The sequence below is a fragment of the Macaca thibetana genome, chromosome 6, assembly GCF_024542745.1.
Source record: "Macaca thibetana thibetana isolate TM-01 chromosome 6, ASM2454274v1, whole genome shotgun sequence".
Lineage (NCBI taxonomy): Eukaryota > Metazoa > Chordata > Mammalia > Primates > Cercopithecidae > Macaca > Macaca thibetana.
The window spans coordinates 49,185,178-49,197,303 of record NC_065583.1 but is presented as its reverse complement, the minus strand read 5'-3'; the positions used below and the strand labels follow the sequence as shown (position 1 = coordinate 49,197,303).

General features: G+C 53.4%; 1 protein-coding gene across 2 annotated transcripts in view; it reads left to right on the top strand.

Annotated features, from left to right (window-relative positions):
* Positions 1 to 12,126, top strand: part of LOC126956020 (uncharacterized) — a 297,028-nt gene that overhangs the window by 241,268 nt on the left and 43,634 nt on the right. The gene's annotated exons all lie outside the window — the stretch shown is intronic.

Here is a 12,126-nt window from a genome sequence, read left to right as displayed (position 1 = left end):
ACGCAGGTGAGGGGATCGCCCGGGCACTTGCCGCCCTCTCCAGGGGGAACACCGGCCGAATCTCCCTACTGGCAGCCTGGCTCCTCAAGCTTGCCAGTGGGGTATCAAGAAGGGAGAGTTTCAGTCCTAGCACTACCCCTGTTTTTAGGGGTGACCCCCTCTCTCCAGGTCACTCACCTGCCCTGGGGAAGTGAAGGAAGCAGAAAGCCTACCCTGCACCGTGTGCTGTCTGGGGCTGCTGAACCAGGGGAAATCTCAACTTGGCCGCTGCTGGCACAGCCCCCAAGGGACTCAGGACCTCCGTTTTTCAACCATAAAATAACAGTAGCCCTACCTTGATGGTTTGCTGTGATGGAAAGAGATTGTAAAGCACTATGCTCCACTCGGGCAACAGACGCTGAGTAGTTTTCAAGGTCGCCGTTCCAGGGTCTAATAGTGACCAGGATGACACCCCACCCCTTTTTGGTCTGCCTCCCTGGGACTCCCCCTGGCTGGCCTTAGGGAACAGAGGAGGAGAAGGGGTTCAGAGAAGCCCAGATGGCTGAGTGAGGGTGGGGGTGGGGTAGTTCTGATCCCTCCTAATACACAGGCCGCCTCCAGAGCCTCCCTGTGGCCTGCGTATGGGAGTTCCTCAATGGAAGTATTGCTGTCATCTCTGAGTCCCCAGGGCTTGGCCCAGAGAGGTTCTGGGCAGCATGGAGGAATTAGCTCAGGGCTGATCAACGCCATGGACCTAGCGAAAGGGTTGGGGAACCCAGGTCCTATGTTCCTTGGTAAGGGCTCCTACTTAACTCTCGCTCACAACTAGTCCCCGCCCCACTTATAGTCCTAGAGACTTGACTGGGTGTTCATTTTCCATCCAAAACTCTGGCCCAGGAGGCTTCTTCCTTCATCTCTCTAAAGCTCCTGACTCAGAAGTAAGTTACTCTCCCAGGCGTGTCATTTCCTTCACTCCAGCTCTCCCTGCAGGGCAGCACCCCATTTTGCGGGCTATAAATAGACACACTCATGCAACATTCGACTTGCCAGTCACTCTACTACCTCCCTCCCGTAGAGGAAATGCATGGGTTAATCCTATTCTGGTGTATTGCAATCTGAGTGCTGTGACCGATGCCAAACCTGGCATCGGTACCAGCAGAAATGGGCAAAACTGTCTACCAGATAGAGGTGAGTCAGGAGCTAGGAGAGGAAAGGAGGTAGAAGAAACTGAGGAAGGAACCTAACTGAGTGTTAAGCAAAGTGGAGGGCAATGACACTCTGGAATGGAAAGATGGGGTTTGGGGTACTTTAAGTGACAAATGGGAGTGGGGACTTGCTACAGGGACCAAGACCTTCTGAGCAAGAATGAGAGAAAACAAGTGACTCCTGAGTTGTGGGATCCTTTCTTGATACAGCAAATAGACGCGTGTCTTGCCCCTGAGAAGCTGACACACCCACTGGAAAATTCAGGATGAGATTAGGGAAAGGAAGTTTGCATCCTTGTGTCCTGATAAATTGACCACAGTGACCCTATGAAGGCAACAGGAGACTATAAAAAGTACTTCAAAACAAAAACTTAATTTTAATTCACAGATACAGGTATGAATATACCTGTAATGTGTGTGTATATTTAGCCATAATGAGCATCTTTCCATGTCATGAAATGTACTTATGCAATATCATTTGCAATAGGTATATATTATTCTTCCATAAGGATAAATAAAAATTTACCCAATTAATCCCCTATTGTAGGACAGTTAGGTTATTTCCATTTTTTCATAATACAAACAACGCTATTAGCTAAATCTTTGTGCACATCAATAATTTTTTGCTTAGGAGAAATTCCCCAGTTAGGATTCACGAATGAAACTGTCATTTACATTTACATCTTTGACCTTTTTTTTTTTAACCTTAGGGATTCTTATTTTATTTTGAAGCCTATAAGAATCTGATTATTATGACTAGGGGTGCTATACTCCGACTCAGTGAAATAAAGCTAAGCCATGTTTAAGTACCCAACATTTTTATTGTAATGGCTTTTGATGAATCACATTCTAAGATGTAGAACATTCCCTGTGATCCCCAGCAGAACACGTAGGCTCCTGTAGGCTCTTAGTAATTCGGAGCCAGCCCTTTTCTCTCCCACCTGGTCTTCTGGGTCTTCCTTCCCTGTATCTGGTTGTGATTTCATAGTCCAGGACCAGACTATTGTTGCCCCAACCTCCCCCTGGGCCTCTCTGCCTATCAGTCCTGCCCAGGTAGATGGAGAAAATGGTGCTTCTGCACTGGAATGATCTCCCTAACTTGGATGATCTCCCTAACACTCAGGGCCACCCAGGAGCCTTCTGAGCTCCCCTACATTCAGCCCCACATTCAAATCTTTGCTCAGTCTGGTCCTGGGGTCCCATTCCAACCATCTGTCCCTGACAGCTTCCCTACCCTTGGCAGTAGGGAAGATGAAACTAAAGGGGGATGAAAAAAGAACACAGGATTTGAGTCTGAAAGCCTGAGTTCTTATTGTGCTTTTTCCACTTGCTATGTGATCTTAGCAAGTTACTGTCCCTCTCTGGGGCTCAGTTCTCTTATCTGTAAAATAGAGATCATCTGTCTCCATCTCTCCTAAATATAAAATTAGACTATCAAAATTATTTCCAAACTGTAAGACATAAGTCAAATGAAATGTATGAACAGGAACGCATGAACCTTTCCCTGTGTTTCCATTCTCTGAACACACTGTGTTTGTCCCCTCATCCCTATCTCCTCAGGATACTTGGCAACACTCGCCCTCTCTCAATCTCCCTCTCCCTTGCCCACCCCACCACTTCAATCTCTGTGTCTTTTTTTTAAGGCCCAGAGCATATGCCTGATCTCTTCAAAATGCCCGCAAAGCAATCAACCAGAAGTCCTTTCTTTTCCCTCCTTGGACCCCTTTGGTTCTTAACTTTCATGTGTTGCCTTTTCACCACTAGTCACTTTATACGTGGTGGGAACAAACTCTGGGGAACAAAGTCTACATTTTTTCTGTGAGAAAAATAACTCTACGTGTTTTCTGTGGGAAATCTTAACAGGTTCCTCATGCCCAGCAGCTGAAGCAAGCTAGGGATTAGCTGAGGGTAGCCAGCACCCTGTACTGCACAAGGGCTTCCTTACAGATACCTCTCATCCATACCCTCACTCGATGAGGGTGAATTCATTGTGTGGCCTGTCTGTATTGGGGCCTGGATTTTTCTGTGCTGGCAAGAGGAGGCTAACTGCCTGGCAGGGCCTCCTTTGAAGTGACTTCTGCAATCAGGATGCTGAAGGCAAGATCATCTCACACACACATTCACACACCCTGTGGGAGCCTCTACCCTGACAGACAATTCTTGTCCCCAGTTCCCTCCCTCAGGCTCTCAAAACACTGTTCACCCCCTAACTGGGCTGCAGTTAGTCCTGAAGCCCAGAAACATGGCTCCCAATGTGTCACCATGCACACACACATCCATGCACAGGGCCACACGGACCACACTAAGGTGATGCTGCCATCCTTGCTCTCCCCCGCAGAGTGGCTACCGTGAGAGTTTGTGAGCACTGAGGAGCAGGTGCCAGTGAGGTTTGAACGAGGTGTTTTATTGTTTTGTTTTGTTTGAGGTGGAGTCTTCCTCTGTCACCCAGGCTGGAGTGCAGCAACGTGATCTCGGCTCACTGCAACCTTTGCCTCCCCGGGTTCAGCAATTCTCCTGCCTCAGCCTCCCGAATAGCTAACCCGCCACCTCGCCCAGCTAATTTTTGTATTTTTGGCAGAGATGGGGTTTCACTACGTTGGCCAGGCTGGTCTCCAACTCCTTACCTCAGGTGACGCACTGCCTCGACCTCCCAAAGTGCTGGGATTACAGGCGTGAGCCACGGTGCCTGACCTGAACTAGGTTTTTGACTGGGATACCTGCTACCTGTGAAGCCTGCTACCCAGAGAGGGGGCCACAGTCCGCAAAGCAGACAAACACCCCCCAGCATGCCTTCCAGCCTTCCAGGTGCAGAAGTAGTAGGGCTCTCTGAAATGCTCAAAGCCTTCATCTCTATTTTCACAGAAACCTGAGAGGCAGGCAGTCCTAAACTGTGAATTGCAGAACACAAGCCAGAAATAAAAGCATCCAAAAGCTTGAAGGCAGAATCCAAGGGTCATCACCCTGCCTGCAAGGAGCCTAATTGGCGAGAAAGAAAGTCCCTTAATTCATTCAACATATATGAATCACACGCAGGCCTGCTTTTCAGTCAACCCCAGGTTTGGTCCTGGAGATACACTGGGGCACCAGACCAGCCCCTCCCCTCTCAAAGGTTTGGCAAAAAATGCTGTATGACACAGCAGAATAAACGTTGTATTGTTATAAAATTCCTAAACGCAGAATGGGGGGCTGAAGCTGGCTGGAAAATCACTAGGGGGTCATGATGGAATACTGAGCCAAGGAACTGCTCCAGTGCTCAGGGCTGTTCCGGAACCCCCTGAGAGCGGGGCGGGGTGACAGTGTGGGCTGCCGCTGATGGCCGCTGCGGAGCTTCATTTCTTATAAACACCACCGTTGGGAGGAAAGAGAACTCAGCTCCCCGTCAGTCCCGTGGGGCCCGGAGGCCGGGGGAGGCTCCCGGGCCAGGCCCAGCGGCCGCGACCTGGAGCAGGGATTGATGGGATCAGCACTCTCCTCCCCCGCGCCAATGGGTGCTGCAGAACGACCCACGCCCACTGCCGTTCGCCCGGGGCTCCCCTGGCAGGCTTCTTGGTCTTTGTGGGGGCTGCAGCACCTCCACTTCACCGTGATGTGGAGTCCTTCGCCCCCAGGTGACCCACGCTCCACAGCCCCGGCCAGAACGTGGGGTGGGGGGCGGGGGGTGTTTGACGGGGAGGGGGCACAGTCCTTTCGGGCCAACTTCCACATTCCTGCTCCGCCCAAGCGGGGGGTGAGTCGGGGTGAGCAACCGGCTCCAAGCTGGCCGGCTTCCTGGAAAGGGAGGGCCAGCGGGAGAACTGCAAATCCTCCCAGCCCTGGTGGCTGCCCGCCTCCTCCCTACCCATTCCTCCCCACCCCACTTCCACCCCTACTCCCCAGCAAGCTGGCAGCCCCGCCCCTGCCAGGCGGCTCACCTGCCCGCGACCAGGGCACTTCCTCCTCCTTCCCCGCCCAGCCTCCCGCTACAAGCCATGGGTTTGCAGCCGGGTCAGCAGCTACAGGCTGTGTGACCTCAGGCAAGTTGCTAAACTTCTCTGTGCCCATTATCTCCCCCTGCGAGATGGAGCTAGCAACAATCGGGGTGCAGAGCTTTCCGCGAACACCGCTGCACTTCCCTCTTCCCTGCTCCACCACCTTCCCCTTCCGCTCGGTTTGGCAGGGGCACAGGGGATGCACAGAAAAGGCGCCCGACTGTAAATTGCCGCAGGGGAAGGCCGTGTTGCGTCCCTCGCCGGGGCACTGCCCTCCGTTGCAGCCTGAGACTTGGGTTAGACCCGCGGCTTTCCCGTTGGAGGTGCGGGTGGTGCTGAGCTGCTGGACTGACGCTGCCCGCCGGGGGTCGGCGCGCAGGCACTCAGATGGCTCCCACCTCAGCCTGGGCCTCGCAGCTGGCGGTGGGGCGGGGCGCAGGGGCTGGGTAGGGGAAGGCTTGGGTCCGGCCACCCAGTGGGGGTCAGCCCCAGCGCCGGTTTCCGCGGGGCCGCGCCAGAGGGGCGGAATCTGGGTTTCGGTTTCTTGCAAACGCGGCGGCAACAGGGAAATCGAGGAGTTTCCGGGAACTGAACCGCGCTGGGAGCGCTAAGGTCTGCGCGGCGGCGGGGGCAGGGGGACGGGCGGGCGTCCAGTGTTACCGGCCAGTGGCCAGCTGGAAGTTCCAGCGGGAGCTGGGGAAAACCGGCCCCGGAAAAGCCCCACCTGAATGCACCTGCCCCCAGCCCTCTCCGGATGGTGTTCACGCTGAGGGTGGGGGTGTGAAGGATGGACCTGCCTGCAGTGGTGGCCTTTAGGGAATGAGGGAGGAAGTTCTACAAGCCGAGGCTTTGAGGGTGTGCACGTGGGGAAAGAGGGGACTGTGAGCAGCCAGGTGGGAGCTAAGGAATTGGGATATCCCCTCAAATGGCTGAGGTCTCCAGCTGTCCCCTCATTGTCACATCCCATCTTATTATCCTTATATGATGAGGTCTCCCTACTGAGATCATCTCCGTAGTGTCCTCTTTTGCTTATTTGTTGGAGGATTTCCCTGAACATGACTTGGAACTCTTGAGAGTGAGCCCTGACTGTCTGGTCTAGCCTCCTGGATCTAGAACCCACTAACCTCCATCAGGGGCTTGTGATTGTTTACTAAGGGAAGGAGTAGGGTGAGTTCGAGGCATCTGTGGGGTCCATATGCCTTCTGACCTGCTTCCCCACAGGACCCCTAGCCCACTCAGGTCCTGCCATGTCCCCAGTTGAAGGAAGCCCCACTCTGCAGGAGAGGCCTTGGCTTTGTGGGAGGGGCTTCCCTTGTAATTCCCTGAGAGCTGCTTTCCAGCTGGGGTGGCTGGACAGAAGGCGGACTGCAGTCATCACAGAGGAATGCTGGCCGTGGGGTCGGCCACTTCCTTCCCTCCCCAGGGCTTGGAGCTCAGGCCAGGGATTATGGTGGGTTGGCCCTGGATCTGAGACAAGAAGGCTGGGAGTTTGGGCTGCAGAGGGAGAGTCCAGTACCCTCCCTGATCTCTGCAGCCCACAGCAGTACCTGGGGTCAAGGTGGACAGTGTCACCGGCAAGCCCATGTTTCCTAAATGCATGCTTTTGAGACCACAAGTCTATGGTAAGGATCGCTTTCCTTACGGCCCTGAGACCACGGCTCTTGGAAAGACATAAATCAGACTAAGTGGAGCTCCCTCAGTCCAGAAGAGCTGGGGCTGGGGCAGGTAGCAGTGGTGGCTATTCTGGAAGCAGCAGCTAGCCAGTGGAAGGAAAGGCAGAAAGATCTCCCTAGCATCCCTGTATGGGCCAACATTGACTTTCATCAGCCCAGGCTTAGGATCAGGGTGGCTGGCCTGGGAGAGGGCCAGGGAAAGTCCAAATACTGCAAGAGTGGAGCTTGTGCCATGAGCACCTGGCAACCCTGGTGACTCAGCCTGGGAATCCCAACTCCAGGGGCAGCCCTGGAAATGAGGCTCAGGACAGTGAAGGAGTGCCATTGAGGGGCCCAGCAACTATGGCAGCTTTTAGTGAGGCCCCAGATCAAATAGGTTATTGTCCCTTCTTTCTCCTGTGGCCCAGGGTTAGAACCAGTGATGCTGGTCCTCTGCCCAGTCCAAATAGTATTTTTGATTCATAGAACCCAACCCTCATCCTAGCCCATAAATTTGACCTGGGAGAGGACCTGGTCCTCAGAATGTCTGTGTTGGGCTCCATTTGATGTCACATCTTAGAAACGGTAGATGTAGCTCAAGCTAATAAATACCCACAGGAATGTGTCTTTGTGGTCTGGACTCAGCAAATACTGAGTCATTGGAATATTTATGGAAGGAAAGCAGGGCAGAGGCAGGAGAACAGGTGTCCCTGTGGGTGCTGGGCCCTGTTCACTGCGTAGCCTCAGGAGCCAGCCTCCGCTGAGCAGAGAGCAGGTGCCCCATGAACCAGTGTGACATGGATGGATGGATGGATGGACAGATGGATAGATAGAAATATGAATGGTGGATTCAGATGGTCTCAGCAGCATGCACATTTTCCCCAAGATGGTCTTTGCAACAAGACAATTTCCACAGAAACTGGTGGGTGCCCCAGAAGGAGGGAAGGAAGGATGTGGCTTCTCCAAGCAGCACTGTGGTTGTTTCTGCCAGGTTCTGTCTCTCCAAGGGGACCTCTGCTCCCTTTCCTATAGCCCTGTTCACATGTGTGGCCCCTCAAAGTCCAGCAGAGCCCGGGAGCCTACTGGCAAGGGCCACCCAGGCACAGAACAGGGGAAAGGGGCTGTTAACATTAGCCGGCTGTTCCCTTCCTGTCCTGGAAAGTAGGTCCACAAAGAAATTTAGGTAGGACCTCAGCCAGGTGTGAGAGATTCCAGTTTCTTTCTCTGCATGAGTAAGTCCTCGGGAAAGCATCTGTTGATCAACTGACTGACTGACTGACTGACTGACTGACTGACTGGCAAGAGGAGCAGAGGGTCAGCAGAGACCCACCTGCCTGGATGGTGTGGGAGAAAGCATGCCTGCCCTCCATCTTGACAAGTGACAAACCGCAGTGAATGTGTCACCACATCAGATTGCCAGCGTGAAGTGCTGCACTGGGAGTGTTTAAATGTCTGGGTGCATAATCAGGAGCAAAATGGACAGGGGTATGCTGGGGGCTGTAAGCCAGGAGGCCTCTGGTGACTAGTCACCTCCAGGAAGCAAAAGCCATTCTTTCTTCCTTGAGAACCCTCATGAATATTGGAGAGGGCTTCCCGCAGCCCCATGGGCTGGGGCATGAGTGTGTTATGCTTTGCTTTGAGTGGAGGAGGTGACTCCAGAAGGCTAAAGATTTAGGGACAGCTAATGGTCCTGGAAGGTTTCTCAGCCTTGGGCCTACGCTGGCCCTGTGAGGGGACTTAGAAGTAAGCACCATGGTCTCCACTACTAACCTGCATGTGAGCTCTCCAAGGGCAGAGGATGCTCAGAGCCACCCATGCACCCCCACTCTAGCACCCAGCACATTGCTCTCAGGCAGTAGGCACTTAGTAAGTGTGCTCTGATTGCAGTGCCAGACGTGTGTCATACCTCGAGTAACAGGCAAAGAGGCAGAGATGCTGGGAGTATGGAGACTGAGCAGGTTATCTCGGTCATGTTCACAGATGGCTACTCTGAGGAGGGGACAGTTCAGCAAAGCCTCAAAGGATGAGTCAAAGGTTAATAGGCTAATAGTAGGAGAGGGCATTCCAGAATGTGAAAACAGCCCAAGGAAAGGCTTGGCAGCTCAGAAGTGCAGAGCAGATCTCACTTTTGGTGTGGCCTGGAGTAGCTGCCCCAGAAGCTGAGGTTGGACCAGCCAGTAGGGGCCACGCTCTGAAGAGCCTGGATGCTGTGCTCAGGAGTGGACTCTATCCTGGTAGACAGAGGCCACTCACGGCTGGACTGATGGTGCCTCCCTTTCTGGAGCCAAGGCCCAGACCAGGGTCTGTCATCAGATGTCTGTTGAATTAAATGCTAGGGCAGGTCTTGTGAGGGCCACTGGTGGCCTGACCTATGCTCTAGAAAACTTTCTGTGGCTGCTACAGAGGATTATGCCTGTGGCACAGCAGGGCAAGACTAGGGTGAGAGTTTCCTAAAGGCACAACATTTAAGGAGGTACTCGCTCTCAGGGACCAACCCTATACTTGTGTTAGTCTGACGGTGAGTGCCTCCTTAAAGGTTTCACCCTAAGCACCTGCTCTGCCTGCTTGCTCCACCCTATCTGCTCCCTTCTGCACACTGGAGGCTGGGAGGTAGACTAGAGGCAGCTCAAGTGATCCAGGCATATTAGGGCTGTGGCCATAGGGGATAGAGAGAGATAGGCCTAGCTGAGAGCAGAATCAGATAACAGGATTTGCCAGGACATGAGACTGGCTGGAGCAGGACCCTTCCCAGGCCCTCCCCGGGTGCCCCATTCTGGGAGAAGTGTAGGAGACCCCTCACTCTGCCTAGGAGTCTATATGTCCACAGCCAGGGCCAAAACAAGACCTTGGGCCTTGGCTTCTGTCCTAGGTTATGAGTCTAGGGAACCAAGGACACTGAGCTAAAGAGAGTAGGGCAGCAGGTGAAAAAGCCACAAGCTGCCCCAGGAAGGCCCAGGCCACTGGAGACCACAGCTAGAACCCAAAACCATGTCCCAAGACTACTCGGCCTTGCCCTTTGGACACTTGCCCTTTGGATGCTTGGGCACAGCAGGGAGGAGGTGATAAGGGTGCCTCCACTGCTGGATGGGGCGTGTCTGTCAGTCCATCATCCCCCTACTATCTGCCCAGCAAGACCAGGGGCCACCTCTAGGTGCTCCCCAGGGAATTAGCAGGTTGGTTCCCCAGGCCAAACCCCTACAAGCTCTGACCCTATAGCAACAGCACCCCCTGCTGGCTAATATGGAAAACCAGCCCCTTTCCCTCCTCTTGCAGGCGGAAGTTTAGGGGTCTTGGAGAAAGAGAAGGGTGCAGGCACAATGCTGCGGGAAAGGGTGGGGGCAGGAATTCAGGATGGACTTTGGCTCCGGCAGATAAGTAGGTGCCACCTGGTAAACAGAGCACCTATTTCCTAATCAGTAGCCTTTGAACAGATGCCAGAAAGGCCAGGACCCAAGCAAAGGCAGAAATGGGGGTTTCTAAGGTAACTGCTGAGCGAGGCTGGCTCTCGTGGGAGTCCCTTCCTTCTCCTACAGCATCATGCTCAGGAAGGCCTGCATCCTCTGCTGAGCACTGTTCTCCTCAGGTGGACTCAGGAACTCCCTCAGATTCCCCCTGAGCAAGCCCCCTGGCCACACAGAGGATTTGGCCCAGGACTGAGGGCTGAGAGCTAGGCCTGAGACAGGGTAGCACCCCAGGCACCTTAAAAGGAGGAATTGTCCCTAGAACTCCTCCTGCAACTATCCAAGGCTAGGAATGGAGGCAGGGACACATCAGCAGAACAAAATCCCAGAGTGTCCCTGAGCAGCTGCCTGGCTCTTCAGATGCAAACCTGGTTAGACACACTCTTCTCCTGAGCTCCAGGCCCATGGCTCAGGCACAAGGAGCACCTCGGAGTGCTGGACGAGATGCCCCAGTGGACAGAGGAGCAAGAGGACCCGGTGTATGCCACCTTGACCCTTCAGCTGTCAACCAGGAAGTCCAGGCAGACACAGCCACAAGCAGGGCCATGCCCTGAGCAGCCACTTCCCAGAAAAGTTTCTGCTGCAAAACAGAGAGGGCGGCCTTCCCTGCCAAGCCCTGCCCTGCATGACCCTGGCACCTGGAGTCCTCACCTCAGATAAGAAGCCAGTGCTTCTAGGAGTTTACTTACATCATGGCTCTTAATTACAGTGAAGACGGGGGCCTCACCCTACCCAGGGAAACTTTTCTCTCCCGGGCCAGTGGTGTGGATGGCTGCTGTTCTCCTTAGGACTCAGAGTGGACCTGGTGCTCAGGAGAGCTGCTCCTTCCCATACCCTGGATGTGAGCTCAGCAGCCATCTTGATTCACCAGGACAATGTGAGCTCCACACACCATCCTCAGACCCTCTCCTACTGGGCTCTCAGGGAGAGATGGGGCCTCATGGAGGGTCCACAAAAAGAAAAAACTGGTTTGGCTGCCGAAACTGCCCATGCACCCCAGGTACCATGCTCAGCTAGCAGCCCTGGTGCCACACAGCCTGAGAGCAGGTGGGAGCCATAGATGCAACAAGCTGTCATCAGGAATGGGAGGGCTGGGCTGCCATGCTGAGGCTGGTGGCGCAGGAAAATCAACTTTACAGCCACCAGGAAATACAGGAGCAGAGTAAACAACAGTTGAGGTCAAAAGGGTCCAATTTCCTTGGACAAGTAGGCCTCAGAAAGGCCTCTGAGCTGCACTGTCAACTGTATTGTATCCTTGTGTGTGTTCTGTGTGGACCTAACAGCCCCAGCAGACAAGGGAAGCCTAACCCTCCCTTGGGTGGCAGCCAACACTAAAACCAGAGATGTGGCAGTTGTGTCATAAAGCTCCCAAGACACTTCTGGAGGAGTCAATCTTCTCTTTCAGTCTTCTCTGCTCGTTTTTTCTTGTCATTTTCCTGCATGTATGTTTTTTCCCTCTCTCTTCTAGCCCAGAAATGTTTATTGACCAGTGGTGCCCCATTGGGAGTGGATTACTTGACACATTCACATTTACTCTGTGCCCAGGTGCCAGGCACAGAAGTAGGTGCTATGGGCACAGGCATTCAACAAGAATTTATTGAGCCCATACTATGTGCCAGACATGGCTCTAGATCCTAGGGATATGGAAATGAATAAGGCAACACCCCTGCTCTTATGAAACTCATATACTGGTGGAGGCAGACAACACACAAATAAACAAGGAAAGTGTCACATAGTGATAACAATTCTGTGAAATAAAATAGCATGATGTCTTACACAGTACAGAGGTGATTACATTAGATTTGGCACTCTTGGACTGTCTATCTGAGGAGGTGACATTTTAGCTCTCTAAGTGACAGAA